The sequence below is a fragment of the Dama dama genome, chromosome 15 (genome assembly GCF_033118175.1).
Source record: "Dama dama isolate Ldn47 chromosome 15, ASM3311817v1, whole genome shotgun sequence".
NCBI classification, from domain to species: Eukaryota; Metazoa; Chordata; class Mammalia; order Artiodactyla; family Cervidae; genus Dama; species Dama dama.
Window position 1 is genome coordinate 44,297,195 of NC_083695.1, and position 12,472 is coordinate 44,309,666.

Here is a 12,472-nt window from a genome sequence, read left to right on the forward strand (position 1 = left end):
ACACCCCGCGCCCGCGCCGCCCCCCACCCCTCCCTCCCGTGCGAGTGTCCGCGGCGGCGGCGGCGGCTGCCGAGATTGGAATCCGCCTGCTGGCGCTCAGCGAAGGAGGAGCGAGGAGGGAGGAGGGCGAGGAGGGCGGGGAGGGCGGGCAGGAAGGCTCGGGCTCCGGCGTGTCCGTCCGCGCGAGACGAGGATTGTACGGCCGCGCGAGGGGCGACCGGGCTGGGGCCGCTGCACGCCCCGGGCGGAGGCCGAGCCGGGCCCCCTGCCTCGCCCCCGCGCCTCGCCGCGCCCACCCCGCTCCGCTCCGAGAGCTGGAGGATGAGTTCCCCAGGGTTCGGGTGAGTTGGCTTGTCCGGAGAGTGCGTGTGCGCGTCGGCAGAGGCCGGCTGCGCCGGGGAGGCCAGCGCGGGCCGCGGGCGAAGTTTCGGGGGTAGCCAGGCGCGCGCGGGAGGCCCGAGCTGGGGGCCGCCAGGCCCGGCTGCCCCGTGGGGGTCTCTGCCGCCTAGGCTGTGACAGGCCGCGGCAGACTGGGCCCTGCCGCCCCGGGCCCAGCCCTGCGGGAGACCCGGGCCCCCGGCAGCCCCCTGCGACGTCCCCGCCTCCGGGCCCCTCTTTGTTCCCCACCCCCGGGTTTCGGGCCGAGTTTGGGGAGGCGGTGTGGGCGAAAGCCGCCACCGAGGAAGATTCTTGAATCCTTAAATGGGAAAGGCGCTCACCTCCCTCGCCCGGGAACGGCGAGGGTGATATTCACGATTTGTCTATTACGTTTCTGAAAGGAAAAAAAGAAAGAAAACGAATGTCTGTCTCATGGGGCGGTAGAGCCTGGAGGAACTGCCAACCCTTCTGCAAAACTTGCCCGCGGGAAGGTGCCAGGGTTCTCAGAGGTTCACCTGTTGTCCTGCGCGGCTTCCGCTGCCATGTCTGTTGTGATTCTGCACTTCAGTTTCTGAAAACTTTATGCTGGATTGACTGTAACCCTTTTTTTCTCTTTCCAGACTCCTAGTGGAAAGGTTTGGCAAGAAAAAAATAGCTTGCGTCCGGGAAGAAAAATAATGTGCTGTGTGTTAGGGTCTGGCGTTTTGTGACTTGTGCTTTTTCAGCTTTCGAATGTTTTAGTTTGGTCAAAGTGCTGCAAGTTTTCTCTTTCAAACGGTTAGCAAACTGTTCTGAGTACATAGTACGAACTTGGCACGGTCACCTGGGTTACGTCATTTAATCCTTATGATAATCCTGGTTATTGTATTCCTCATTTTTTAGAAGAGGAAATCGAGACGGAGAAAGGTTGAATAACTTGACTAAGTGAGCTGAGATTTGAACCCAAGATTTTCTCTGTTACTCGGAATCTGTTGGAGTGAGGCATGCGAAGAGTTAAACAGCAACAATTACAAAAAGCCTTTCTCTGCAAACACTCTTAAGTTTAGGAGCGCTTTTCAGTTCACTCATACTTGAAATGATCGCTATTTTGTTGCTTCAGTTGAAAACAACTCCTTTATTGTATTTATTTCAAAAGAGCAGTTCAAGTCGGAATTAAAGTAGAATGTATTAATGCCTATCAATTTTCAGTTGTTGAAATAGTTTGTGAACTAGAATTTAAATATTTAAAAGTAAAGTAAACTAGGGCAGTTCTGAGCTAGAAATGGGATGAAGTCTTACAAAAGGCCAATTGAAATTTAGAATGCCCTTTTAATAGAACCTGTATTCCGCTTCTGTTTTGGGTTTCCCACCCCCTGCGCATTCTCTGTAGAACTCATTTGAAACTTTTTCTACTTGCTTCACTTCTCATCCTTTCTTGAGAACCTTGAGGTTTCCAGTGGGAGCTTCTTCCAGAATTTACTGGATTCCTTTTATCAACATCTTCTTTTCCTTCCATCTTAGTGGAAGAATATGTTTTGTCCTTCTTCCTAGTTAATACCTTATTTCAGTTTTTTCTTTCCTACTTAATGGAGTTTGTTACCCTCTTAGAGTACTTGTTTACCCTTTAATTTACTACTCCCTCCACCTGTCTTGTTGCTGCTTTTCCTTTTCAAATCATATTAACAAAAAAAAAATATTGTCCTTATAGAAGTAATACATGTTCATTAAACAAAAGTAGAGCAAAATTGAAGTGAAATTAAAATTCATTCCATAAAATCAACTTGAGACATTACCAAGAGTAATTTACTTTTCCTGCCTTTACTTCCTGACCATCCATTCACTTCTTAACCATTGTTATCTGAATTTCACCTTCGCAAAGGTCACCTATAACCTAATAAACACTTTTGGGCCTCCTTTCTAAGTCAACTTGAACTTTTTGTAACTTTTAGCGTCAACCCATCATTCTTGAAATGCCTATCCTTGTCTATCCTTCATCTGTCCATTTCATTCAACAAATACTTACTGTATTTTAACATAACACAGGAGGCAGCAGAAGGCAAAGACAGATAGGGTGCCTTTCCCTCATGGAGCTTAAAGTCTACTGAGGGAGACATGAATTCTGTAATTAAATATAATTGTATAATTAAAGTGCAGAGTATTTATAAGAGCTTAAAATGAGGACCTGACCTAGTGATGGTTTATGTTGGAAGAATCTTAGAAGGCCTTCTTGAAATTGTTACTTTGGAACCCTGTGAACAATTCTGAAGGATGAATATGAATTTCCTAGATGAAAATAGGGCTTCTCTGACATTATGCTGACTTTGTTATTCTTTGCCCCCTTTCTACTTTCTGGTCTTCCTTCTTCCTGATGAATCTAAGTGTTCTCCAAGTTTCAATTTTCAGATCATTTTTTATACTTCTCTGATCTTTTGACATTATTGTTTCATACCCTTTTGTCTGAATAATTCTCAAGTCTCTATTCTTTATTTCTTTTCTGCCCTTGAATCCTGGTTTTTCCAGTTGTTTTATGAATATCTCTATCTGATTATTCAGGTACAGTGTTCTTACCAAACTTCTTTCCCTGGTGTTCCTTATTTCTGTCGACGTTATCCCAAACACAGACCTTTCCCCATCCCATCACATGTAGTCTGTAGTCAGCATCTATTGGTTCTCCTTTCATGGTATTGTCACTTTTCTCTCTGTTCATGCCAGCTCTGGTTCAGTTCTTAATACATGTTGGTATCAAGGTTATAATAGATTTATAAAATGAGTTGGACCACTTTCATCCTTTTTCTCTTTCAGAAACAGTTTAGGCTGAGATTATCTTTTACTTGAGAGTTTGGCAGAACTCGCTTATAAGAGCATTAAAGCTTAGAATTTTTTTTTTTCTTTTCTGGAGAGGAATTTGAATACCATTTCAGCTTATTACATGGCAGTTGATCTTTGTAGGTTTTCTATTTCTTGCGTGAATTTTAGTGTTTAATATTTTTCCAGAAATTTATTTATTAAGTTTTCAAATCTAGTGTTACTTGGTTTTCACAAAGTTCGTTTTTCTTTAAATTGTTTAATTTGCTATACTGGTATACAATATTATGTCCTATGTATTTCTTTGTATATTTCATAATTTTTCCTCTTCAGTCTTTTTTTCCCCTGCTAACTGAAGCAGATTCTCATCCCACCTGGACTTCTGTTATGACTTTATTGCCTTTACTTCCTTATCCAGGTTATCTTAGGCATCGCTGCCTAAATTAATCTTGAGTCCTGTTCTTTTCATTTTCCCCACTCAGAAGTTTCCAATGTCTTCTGTTAAATGAAATTGTTTTTTTGGAATTCGCCTCAGATTTGCCAGATTCTTATAAAGGAATGGCAACCCACTCCAGTACTCTTGCCTGGAAAATTCCATGGACTGAGGAGCCTGGTAGGCTATAGTCCACGGGGCTGCAAAGAGTCAAACATGACTGAGCAACTTCACGTCATGTATCTTCCACTATTTTTGCTTCCTGCCCATGTTCTTTCCCTGCTGATTCTGCTGTTGCTTATAACTGTTCCATCTACTTGGATGAATAAATGGCTGATTTTCATATGTACAAGTCCTGCCCATTCTTCAAGCCCCATTTCAGATTCCAACTCTTCTTGAAGTCTTCTCCATTTTCTTCTTCTGGATGGATGGTTGTGAAGGAAAGGGTTTTCTAAAGGTATGAAGTCTTTTAATCTAATATTTTCTTCTTGCATTTGCTCACTTGTCTTTTTTTTCTTCTAGTTTTATTGAGATATAATTGACATACAACACTCTCTTAAATTTAGGGTGTACAGCGTAACAATTTGACTTCCATACATCATGAAATGATTATCATTGTAAGTTTAGTGAACATCCATCGTCTCATATAGATTCAAAATTAAAGAATGGAAAAATTTTTATTCCTGTGATGAAAACTCTTCAGATTTATTCTTGTCAACTTTCATGTATAACATACAGCCGTGTTAATTATGTTTATCATATTGTTGTACATTACATCCCTAGTACTTAGTTGTCTTATAACTGAAAGCTTGTGGCTTTTGCCACTCATTTGTCTTTTTAAATAAACAACCTTATTGAAATATAATTTGTGTATAGTTATATATGTATACATGTTAAGTGTATCATTTTGTGAGTCATTTGATCTTTTACAGCAATTTTTATGCAAATACTAGCTCTGCTCCTAAGACTGTAGAATGGGTCTGTATCTGGCTTTGCTGCGTATTAAAATGATAAATGGAAAAAGGCCCCTATCTGGCCTAGCAGCAGTTGGACATCAATTATAGTAGTATTGATTGGACTTTTGGATCTTAGGAGCAGGGAGCCATGGAGAGAAAGGAAAATGAATTTCCTCTCAGGCTAAATTTTGATCTAGAAAGTGTTTCCTTCTTCCCTCTTCTACTTTTTATTAGTGTTTATGCTTTTAGAATGCTGTTTTAAAACCTCAAGGTCATTATTGACCAGGTCAGTCCAACTCTTTAATACTTACAAGATTAAATGCTGAATTGTGTTGAATTATGTCAACTATAAGATACACCCTCATTTTATAGACCATTTATAAAGAAAATATGCTTCTAGTTGATTTTAAGAAGCCATTGACTGCACCTTCATTTCAGAAATGCTAAGATATGGAAAATATATGTGCTTTAGAATTAATGAGTGGGGTTTCTCTCACTTATCAAAACTCCTATTCCTTTAGCATACATGTTGGGAAGAAGTTAAACCACATTTACGTGGGAATGGTTTATAGCCCTACTGATACTGTGAATGGAGAGGGTGCTTGCTAAACCTCTTTAGCAAGTAAAATGTTTCATGCAATATAGAGAAATACTTATATGTTTGGATGGGATCTCGTCACAACTGGGTACGCCAGCCTGATCTCGAGGTACCTTGACTCCCCCCAAATTTTCCTCTCCATTTCTTTTGCTCATTTTCTGAACTCACAGGTTTCTAAAGCGCTGATAATTTTCACAAAATGGCACAGATTATATAGGGGGGAATAGTGGTAGAGTTGTGATAGCAAGTTTTGTGGATTATTTTAGACAATATCCAGTATTTATATATCATCATTAACAATCATCATATACTTAGTTTTATAAAAAGTAAATATAAAAATAATTGTAAATATTTGGATAATTTGCTAAATCATAGTTATGTTTGTCAGTTTTATAGCCAACGTTTAAAAATTTTTACTGATGTATAGTTGCTTTATAGTGTGTTAATTTCTGCTCTACAGCAGAGTGTAGATTTGGTTATACATATATATATATTCTTTCCCATTATGGTTTATCACAGGATACTAAATATAGTTCCCTGTGTTATACAGTAAGATCTTGTTTATGTATCCTATATATAATAGTTTGCATCTGCTAATCCCAAACTCTCAGCCCTTCCCTCCCTCACACTCCTACTCCTTGGCAACAGCAAGGCTATTCTTTATGTCTGTGAGTCTGTTTCTGTTTTATAGGTAAATTCATTTGTGTCATACTGTAGATTCCACAAGTAAGTGATATCATATATTTGTCTTTATTTGATTTACTTTGCTTAGTATGATAACCTCCAGGTCCGTTCATGTTGCTGCAAATGGCATTGTTTCATCCTTCTTTATGGCTGAGCAGTATCTCATTGTATATGTACCACGTCTGTCCTCATCTGTGGGTAGGTATGTAGGCTGTTTCCATGTCTTAACTACTGGGAATAGTGCTCTATCGCCAATACTTTAAAAGGCTGTGAGTTCTAAAAATTGGAAAGAAAGAAACAAAATGATGTTTTCAAAGATCTCCAGTAATGTTTTTTGAAGAAAGCACGAGAGTATCGTCTTAAGGAGATCATATGATTAGTGGAATCCATCTTTTGGTGGACTCAGTGAGTCCCTACGCCAGGTTCATAAGGGCAGTTAAATATGGAACTAATGAATTACTGAATAGATAAGGAAAGACACTAAATAGATAAGGAAAGATATTCCTGTGTATTTTTTATTGAAAACTGGTGGACACTTACATTACCGTATGTAAAATAGATAGCCAATGGGAATTTGCTGCATGACTCAGGGAACTCAAACCAGGGCTCTGTGAGAACCTAGAGGGGTGGGATGTGGAGGGAGGTTCAAGAGGGAGGGGCCATATGTATACTTAGGGCTGATTTATGTTGGTGTTTGGCAGAAACCAACACAGTAAAGCAGTTATCTTTCAATTAAAAAAGAAATTTAAAATGAGAAAAATAACTGGTGGATTTGAGCTATCCTGCCTGATATTATGCACGTCGTCACTCTTCTGTTATATTTGTGATGAACCTTGTTTTCTTACTGTAAACATTTTTCATACCACTAATAACATCTGAAGCTGTAGGGCTTGACTATTGCTCTACCTGTATATAATTGGCTGTTCCTTGAAGGGCTTTCTTGGTGGCTCAGATGGTAAATGTGCCTGCAATGCAGGGGATCTGGGTTCAATCCCTGGGTTGATCCGCTGGAGAAGGGAATGGCTTCCCACTCCATTATTCTTGTCTGAAGACTTTTTTGGACAGAGGAGCCTGGCAAGCTATAGTCCATGGGGTTGGACATGACTGAGCCCCTAACACATTCACTTCACTTAAGAAGAATAGGGGTAAGTCAAGTGTGGGGATAAAATAGTCAAATTTACAGTTCAGGGAGATTAGTTACATAGTGGATAATCAGTTTGGAGAAAAAAAGCCCAAAGATACTGAAGCTTGTAGGGAAGCTGTTCCGTCCTTGCTCACACTTAGGATGGTGGCAGGTAATTAGGGTGTAGAACGGATAGGACTTGGTAATTAGTTGTGGAGGAGAGGAGGAGAGGGATTGTTAAGAATAACTCCCAGGTTTCTAGATTGGAAACCTGGCAGGGTAGATGTGTGTTGTTGACTGAGATGAAAAAAACTAAGGTGAAAAAAGTAGGGGGAGAACTGGTTTCTGGAGGAAAATAATTTAGTTTTGATCCTCTGAAACACCAGGTAGAGATTTCTACTTGCAAGTTGCATATATAAGTCTGGAGTTTGACAGAGGTTTGAGTTGGAGGTAGATAGACATTTGGAATTGAATACCATATAAATTGTATATTCCAGTAATGGGAACTAGGTGGCTCTCTAAAGTGACTTTTGTTTGCAAGTGACAAAACTAACTCAGATTAGTTTAAAGGGGGAAAAGCTCCCCCCAACCACCTCCCAACCCCATTTTTGGGAATAGACTAGAAATAAATATGACTGGATCTATGTGTTCAGATGATGTAATTGGGAATCTGTCTTCTCTGCTTACCACTTTTTTTGGCCTCGTTTTCAGTAGGTACTTTCATCTGGCAGAGAGGACCACTGGTAACTCCAGGGTTATATGGTCCTTAATGCTGTAGGTTCAAGAGAGGGAAAAAACATTTCTTTCCCAGGTGCATATATTCTGTCTCATAGAGAGATTGTTATTGAGTCTACATGGAATGTGGGGTACCATCATTGCCAGAATTGGCTTGTATGCCCACTGAAGCAGTCAGGGACTGGTAGCCTTCTTGGAGCCATGTGAAATGGGCAAGTGGTTGTTTCTTCAAAGAAAGGTAGCTCTGAGTAGGTGGTTGTTGAGTCGCTAAGTTGTGTCTGACCCTTGCAACCCACTGGACTGCAGTGCGCCAGGCTTCCCTGTCCTTCACTATCTCTGGGAGTTTGCTCAGACTGTCTGTTGACTTGGTGATGCTATCTGGGTAGGTAAACAACATAAACCCACTATTTTAAAGGTTCTTAACCCCCTTTAAGGTCATTTTTTGAGTATCTGAAGAAAAATACACAAATATAGCAATTAAGTATATAAATTCACCTTGATGAAGGTGAAAGAGTATAGTGAAAAAACTGGCTTGAAACTCAACATTATAAAAAAAAAACTAAGATTACAGCATCCAGTGATCATGGCACCCATCACTTCATGGCAAATAGAAGGAGAAAAAAATGGAAGTAGTGACAGATTTTATTGTCTTGGGCGCCAAAATTACTACAGATGGTGACTGGAGCCTTGAAATTAAACAATGCTTGCTCCTTGGAAGGAAGGCTACGACAAACCTAGACAGCATATTAAAAAGCAGACACATCACTTTGCCGAAAAGATCTGTATAGGCAAACCTCTGGTTTTTTCAGTAGTCGTGTACAGATGGGAGAGTTGGATCATGAAGAAGGCTGAGCACCAAAGAACTGATGCTTTCAAATTGTGGTGCTGGAGAAGACTCTTGAGAGTCCCTTGGACTGCATGGAGATCAAACCAGTCAATCCTGAAGGAAATCAACCCTGAATATTCATTGGAAGGACTGATGCTGAAGGTGAAGCTCCAGTACTTTGGCCACCTGATGGGAAGAGCCACTGGAAAAGACTCTGTTGCTGGGAAAAGTTAAAAACAAAAGGAGAGGAGGGTGGCAGAGGATGAGATGGTTAGATAGGATTACTAACTCAGTGGACATGAATTTGAGCAAACTCCAGGAGATGGTGGAGGACAGAGGAGTCTGGCCTGCTGCAGTCCATGGTGTCTCGAAGAGTCAGACATGACTTAGCAACTGAGTCAATAACAGTGTATGATTGTTGTTATATACAACAGCAGCAACAATATATAATTTCATGATTATTTTACAGACCTCATTTCAGGAACTCCTGGTATATAACAGCAGAGAGCCTATACAGCCCTGAGAAATAGCAACTTAAGACCTAGATAGAGAAGATAGACAGTAAATAACTTCACAAATAATTATCTAATTATAGTTACATTACAATCTACGGAACAGAAGTACAGGTGGCTTACAAGGGTAGTAAGGGAAGTTGGTCTGTTTAGGGTGCAGGTGCTTTGGAAGGCTTTCCTGAGAAAGTGGCCTGTACAGTGAGACCTTGGACTGGAAAGGAGAGGAGAGTGTTCCTGGAAGTATCACTATTTAGTAGTTTTTAAAGCAAACATTTTTTGCTTTTTAAAAAATTATAAAAGTAGTATACTTGTTGTGGATAACTTGGGAAATTTGGAAAATTTTAAAGAAACTGCAAAACACTCAGGCTTTGGCTTTTAATTTTTGTAAACTAACATCTATATAGTACTGGTATTACCACTAAGCTAACTGTGCAGTCTTGGATATTGTATTTAAATCTATATGGATCTTTGTTTCCTTGTCTTAAAAAGTGAAAGGAGTTGATAAGCTTAAATGTTGTTTTCTACTTAAAAAAATAAAGTTACATGACTTTAATGCAAAGTGGTTAGTTATTGAAATTGTTTTTGGTCCTGATGACATCACTGGATTTCTGATTTTTAGCTGAAAAGTCACTTTTCTGCCCTGGCTGTCATTTCAGGTAATGAAGGAAATGGCGTATGACCAGTGGTTTTCTTCCGTGCCCTGATTTCCTGTCTCTTCTTTTGAGCATTTTTTTTTTCTAGATAGATAATTTACCTAAACTCGCTGAAATGTTATAGGCTCTCAATACTGAAGTTAAATCTGGAGGAGACTTGCGTGGTTGTCATGCTGTTTTGTGTATATTGAAATTTGTAGGTAGCTTTCTTACTTGAAATTAAAATTTTTGTAACATATTTGGCTACATATTTCAGGAATATAAAATCTTGAATGTCTTAAATTTGTATTTAACTAAGAATATTTAGATTTCTAGCTGAAAGGAGGTCCTGTTGGGAAATACTAAAGTTAAGGCTATTAACTTTCGGTGAAATTCTTAAACTTATTTATTTTTCAAAAATCATTTAAAAATATCATGAAATAAAAATATTTGAACAGTATTCAAAAGTGTCTATATATCAGGTCAACAAAATACTGTCACTTGATGACAGATAACTTTTATTGTTATCAATTTCAATAATCTTTCATGTAATAAAAAATGTTGAGAAAAAGACTTGCTGTATTTACATGTGTGTATCTTGAGTAGAGAGCAAGTTAATCTTCCTGAAATAGTGCTTTAGTGATCATCTCTACTTGTTAAATATTTTTTTCTGGTTTCTTATTTGCTTACAATATAAAATTAAAATTGTCCCATACTGGCCTTCTTCTCTGGCCCCTTCTTCCTTTTCTGCCTCATTCACTTCCCACTGCTTTTATTAGCCTCTGTCACCTAAATATCCAATACTGGATGTGAGTTTGGAATCCTTAGATCTGTAGTGTCCACTGTGGTACCACATGTGGTTGTTGAATATTCAAAACATGGCTAGTCTGAAGTATGCACCAGATTTTGAAGATGGTGCAATAAAAAGGTAAAATATCTTGTACCATACAAGTTTTGATTACGTATTGATAATACTGTTTTGAATATGTTGGGTTAAATAAATGTATTATTATTTTTGATTCTTTTTGCTTCTTAATGTGGCTATTAAAAATTCTCAAGGATGCATTCTGTTGCAGAGTGCTGCCTTTCCTCCTCCCATTCTTTGCTTATCATAGTTCTTCAAAATCTAGTGAGAATCCTGTCTCTTCTGTGAAGCCGTCCTCAGTGGTCCAAGGCTAAAAGTTCGCTCTTGTGTATGATTGTTTGAAGGCAGTTGGTGTTTCTTGTACCATCATTAAATATATTAAATTTCTTCACTGTAAGCCTTCTCAGTTTTTAATCAAATGAAGCTCCAATATTGTTTCCCTGTCTGGTACCATAGACCCTCTCTTTTGTTTCTTCTGTTTAAAGAAGTTATGCATATTTGTGTTGAAAAGTCAAACAGTAACAGCCCGGAAGTAGAAAGTCAATGTCTTCTGTAATCCTGCCCTGCGCTCCAGAGATTACTGCTATTAAAAGTAATATAAAGATAAAGATAATTTTTCTTTTCCACTGTCTTCATTTCTTCCTCTTAACCCCTTTCCCTCTTTCCAAAAAATGGGGTCATACTATGCATCATTTTCTTTAACTTTCTGTTTTCACTGAATATGTGGCAGGAGTCTTTTATGTCAGTAAATATTAATTTTGTCATTCTTTTTAGTAGCCGAGTAGTATTCCCTTTTACAAATATACCTTAATTTAATGTACTAATCAGCTGTTGATGAATATTTAGATTGTTTCCAATTTTCTGGCATTACAAACAGTGCTGTGGTGCTTGTACATATCCTGTGAGAGTATTTTTATTTTCTAGGATGAATTCTTAGAAATGCATTTACAGAGCCATACAGGTTTGCTATAGTGCCAAACTGCTCTGTGAAATCTTCATAACAATTCACTTTCCAACCAAGTGTTTGCATATGTTCTCCCCTCCCCTCTTCAGCACAGTAACATCAGTCTTTTAATTTTTGCCAGTCTGCCAGCTGAACAAACAGCATAATAGTTTTAATCTATGCTTCTTTGATTATGAATAAGGTTGAGCAGTTTTATATGTTTTTTCGGCACTTTGCATTTCTCTGTCCTTTGTTCATTTTTCTAATCTAGTTTTTTCTTACTTATTTGCAGAAACTCTTGTATGGATATCAACTCTTTGGCACATTGCATTTGCTTTTTTATTTGTCATTTGTTTTTTACTTTTGTTCGTGATGTAGAAAAATTCATTTGCTTTTGTAAAAGTATTAAAAAACAAGAGAATAGAAAGTTTAAGTTGTCTTATGCTCTGTATATTTTATAAGCTCCTTGGTTGAATTTTTTCCTAACAAGTTTTGTTTCGCCAACGGTACTAGTTCAGTGCTTTGTACAGAGTAAGCATCCAGGTATTTGTATGTGTTGATGGTGAAGTAGGTCCAGACTGTGTCACTGTAGCATGACAATTATTTTGAGCTGAAGGCATTTGATAATAGGCTTGTCAGAGGCTCTCAGAAGTCAGTTGGTATAATTTCTTTCCTAGAGTTTCAAAACCAGGGAATTGACTCTTCTCATTAGAGAGGAAAAGAAGAAAAGCAGATATCACACCTGAACTGCCATTGTCACAGAAAGATTTCTTCCATGTATTCCCCTAAAGGTGAATCTTAAATCTTTTTAAAGTTATTTGTTTTCTTACAAATACCCTTCTTCCCCCCACCACCTTTTTTTTTTTTTTTTTTTTGCTGGAGTACCAGCAAAAGTAGAGCAGAACATCTCATTACCTAGATGAGTCGTCATCATGCACCTGATTGGTTTATCTATGCTTGTTTGAACAAGGGATAAAGAAAACTGGAGAGAAAGCTCATTGTG

General features: G+C 38.8%; 1 protein-coding gene across 1 annotated transcript in view; it reads left to right on the forward strand.

Annotated features, from left to right (window-relative positions):
- The first annotated feature begins 230 nt into the window (after positions 1-230).
- Positions 231-12,472, forward strand: part of BMPR1A (bone morphogenetic protein receptor type 1A) — a 145,511-nt gene continuing 133,269 nt past the window's right edge. The window contains exon 1 of the mRNA XM_061161964.1: positions 231-341. The gene's annotated coding sequence lies outside the window, so the exon portion shown is untranslated. The remainder of the gene's footprint in view (positions 342-12,472) is intronic.